The following is a 4478-nucleotide window of genomic DNA, read 5'->3' as shown; positions in this document are numbered from 1 at the left end:
CGTCGCTGTGTAGCCATGTTTCTGTGAAAACCATGACATTGCAGTCCAAAAGTCTCTTTTTTTTGTGATCAACATTTTTATTCAGATTAATTTCACTTTCAGAAATAAATCACAAGTCAAAGTTCAAAAGAACTATGTACAAACAGATGCCATGAAACTGTCCATTTATACAGAGAAAGAGAAAGAAAAAGAAAAGTACAAAAAAAATTATTTTCATCCGATCTAGCAACATCTCAGCAACATTTGTCCAACTCCGAATAGTGTTGTCCTTTGCGCCATTGAGCCTGGCAGTGGTAACTTCCAGCAAGACAATGTCTCTAAAGTATGATAGCCAAGTGAAAGTTATAAAAGAGGATGGTTCTAGCCATAATTTCAAAATAGTTTTTTCAATATTTTTGGCAGCAGTACTTGCAGCTGATAAAGTCCTTTTCTGATGAACATTCAACTGGAGACTGGAATCATCTAACAATAGAAAAAGTAGGGGATCTTGAGGTACATGTAAATGCATGATATCTGAAAGGATGGAACACAGAGTTTTCCAAAAAGGAACCACCACCGGCCATTCCGAAAACAAAATTCCCCAAAAGCCTCGGGTGTTCTGGCGATCTCAGGGATGAGTCGATGATTGTTGATAAAACTGTTGGAGAAGTGAGTGAGTGAAGTGACATTCAGCCAAGTATGGTGACCCATACTCAGAATTAGTGCTCTGCATTTAACCCATCCGAAATGCACACACACACAAAGCAGTGAACACACACTGTGAGCACACACCCGGAGCAGTGGGCAGCCATTCATGCTGCGGCGCCCGGGGAGCAGTTGGGGGTTCAATGCCTTGCTCAAGGGCACCTAAGTCGTGGTATTGAAGGTGGAGAGAGAGCTGTACATGCACTCCCCCACCCACAATTCCATCCGGACCAAGACTAGAACTCACAACCCTTCGATTGGGAGTCCAACCCTCTAACCATTAGGCCACGACTTCCCATCTGAGAAGTCCTCACCAATATCCATAATTTCCTGTCGGGTGTAGGATGTTAAAGCAAAGCTGTTCAAAATGAACAGACCCGAGATGAGCAGGAATAATACTGCAAAAGTGCAAAAAATAATTATTTGTAAAGCACATGGTACATAGTACATGCTGGTCATATAATTAGAATATCATCATATCCATTACACACTGATCAATATATTTCAAATGTTGTTATTACATTTTGATGTTTATAAAGGACAACTAAGGAAAATCCCAAATTCCTCATCTCAGAAAATTTGAATATTGTGAAAAGACACCTGGTGCCACACTCTAATCTGTTAATTAACTAGAAACACATGCAAAGCCTTTAAATGGTCTCTCAGTCTAGTTCTGTAGGCTACACAATCATGGGGAAGACTGCTGACTTGACAGTTGTCCAAAAAGACGACCGTTGAAACCTTGCACAAGGAGGGCAAGACACAAAAGGTCCTTGCAAAAGAGGCTGGCTGTTCACAGAGCTCTGTGTCCAAGCACATTAATAGAGAGGTGAAGGGAAGGAAAAAATGTGATTGAAAAAAGTGTACAAGCAATAGGGATAACCGCATCCAGGAGAGGATTGTGAAACAAAACCCATTCAAAAATTTTGGGAAATACACAAAGAGTGGACTGCAGCTCGAGTCAGTGCTTCAAGAACCACTACGCACAGATGTATGCAAGACATGGGTTTCAGCTTCGCATTCCTTGTGTCAAGCCACTCTTGAACAACAGAGAGCGTCAGAAGCGTCTAACTTCAAAAAGGACTGGACTGCTGCTGAGTAGTCCAAAGTTATTTGATCTGATGAAAGTAGATTTTGCATTTCCTTTGGATATCAGGGTCCCAGAGTCTGGAGGAAGAGAGAGGTCCTTGAAGTCCAGTGTAAAGTTTCCACAGTCAGTGATGGTTTGGGATGCCATGTCATCTGCTGGTGTTGGTCCACTGTGTTTTCTGAGATCCAAGTTCAACACAGCCATATACCAAGAAGTTTTAGAGCACTTCATGCTTCTTGCAGCTGACAAACTTTATGGGGATGCAGATTTCATTTTTCAACAGGACTTGGCACCTGCACACAGTGCCAAAGCTACCAGTACCTGGTTTAAGGACCATGGTATCCCTGTTCTCAATTGGCCAGCAAACTTGCCTGACCTTAACCCCATTGAAAATCTATCGGATATTGTGAAGAGGAAGATGCGATATGCCAGACTTAAGAATGCAGAAGAGCTGAAGGCCACTATCAGAGCAACCTGGGCTCTCATAACACCTGAGCAGTGCCACAGATTGATCGACTCCATGTCACACCACATTGCTGCAGTAATTCAGGCAAAAGAAGCCCCAACTAAGTATTGAGTGCTGTACATGCTCATACTTTTCATTTTAATAGTTTTAAGTTGGCCAAAATTTCTTAAAATCCTTTCCTTGTATTGGTCTTAATTTATATTCTAATTTTCTGAGATACTAAATTTGGTATTTTCCTTAGTTGTCAGTTATAACCATCAAAATTAAAAGAAATAAACATTTGAAATATATCAGTCTGCATGTAATGAATGAATATAATATACAAGTTTCACTTTTTGAATTGAATTAATTAAATAGAGAACCGAATAGAGAAAAATTCTGTTGTGTCTGTACCAAATCCTTGTTGTTTTACTACATAAAGTCTGTAAGATTTTACATCCTAGTCTACATTTTAATATTATACATTCAAATAATAAACCGTAATAATAGGCTAGTATTAGTTAAATGCGAGATATTATTTATTAAGCTATGACTCTGGATAATAGATTTTAAGAACAGAGATCACGGTTCTCCCACGATTCTGAAAACAAAACTTTAGACAAAAAAATATGTAGGCTAATTCACTTAGACTTCTTATTTTTAATTTTTATTTAATGTTATAAATGAGTCAAACATGTTATAAATTAGCCTATTAAAAATAAAAGTATGTAAAAATAATTTGAAATAAATAAACTTGATTTGTTTTTGAACGAATCTCTTGACTTAATGAAATATATATCAAATATGATATATCAAATGATATAGAAAGTGGCATAACATTAGAAGTAAACGACATACAGAGACAAATGAACACATTTTCCCATACAATTCTGAACCCAGGACTTTAATGGAATGGTCATTTTTGATATTTGACAACATATTGACCTTATTTCTGGACAAAAATAGCAATAAATGGCCAAATATGTGTAGAGGATCAACTATTTTTTCGTTTTCTCAAGCGCATAGGGTGTTTTTTCCCCACAACATATTATTTCTTTATCAGTCAAGTGTCTATTTTAAGAATAAATTAGGTACCAAGCTGAAATAATGTCCAAAATGCTTTATTTTTAACCCTTTGCACCAAACCTGAAAAATCTAAATATGATATTAAGTGGCATAACTTTTGATGTAAACAACTCACAGAGACAAATGGACTCATTTTTCAATACAATTCTGACCCCAGAAATTGTTATTTGTCATGTTTTATAACATCTTGACCATCTGGGGTCAAAAAGAGCAAAAAAAGTTCATTTGACAACGTTTTTATTATACTTAACAGCCTAAAATGGGGTTTATTTTAACCTTTTACCTCACCTATCATGAACCTGAAGATATCAAAAATATTTTTATTTTGTAGTTAACAAAACTAAACAAATTAACTTAAATAAATAAATAAAAAAACTACAGAAAAAATCCAAAAAGGTCCAAAAAGTTGACTGAGCATAAACTGCAAGTTTTTGATTTTTGGGGCTTTGCAGTTGGTGGTCATCGGTTGGTACCTGCCTGATCACCATCTTCCACTGCTCTCTCTTTTGGAAAAAAATAAGTAAGTATTTGAAACTATGATTAACATATACCTTTGTAGTCATAACTTAAAGTGATTTTTCAACAGATTTTACTATAATCACAGGCTTTCGGAAATCGAATCTGTATTCTTGACTAGCAGTGTTGGTAGCTTAGTTGGTAGCTACTAGCTAAAGTTATTTTATTTTTATTTTTTTTTCAGGCTCAGTACTTCATACATACTTACCAAGGGGAAAATTAAACATTGTAACACAGCTGAAGTTCCTCCAAAGAGGATTCGTTCCCTAACACGTATTTTACATGTCTCAACTCTTTCTGAGTATGGTAATTTTACAACACTCAACACATGCAGGGGGGGAGGGCAAGCAAGCATCTTGCATTTGATGGAGATTTGTGAGATGCACATCCAGGGCACGAAGCTCCTGTTCCACCATATCCCAAAGATGCTCTATTGGGTTGAGATCTGGTGACTGTGGGGCTATTTTAGTACAGCGAACTCATTGTCATGTTCAAGAAACCAATCTGAAATGATTCAAGCTTTGTGACATGGTGCATTATCCTGCTGGAAGTAGCCATCAGAGGATGGGTACATGGTGGTCATAAAGGGATGGACATGGTCAGAAACAATGCTCAGGTGGGCCATGGCATTTAAACGATGCCCAATTGGCACTAAGG

The sequence above is a fragment of the Carassius auratus genome, chromosome 50, assembly GCF_003368295.1.
Source record: "Carassius auratus strain Wakin chromosome 50, ASM336829v1, whole genome shotgun sequence".
Classification (NCBI taxonomy): domain Eukaryota; kingdom Metazoa; phylum Chordata; class Actinopteri; order Cypriniformes; family Cyprinidae; genus Carassius; species Carassius auratus.
The sequence above is the reverse complement of the archived record's forward strand: the minus strand, read 5'-3'. Positions refer to the sequence as shown.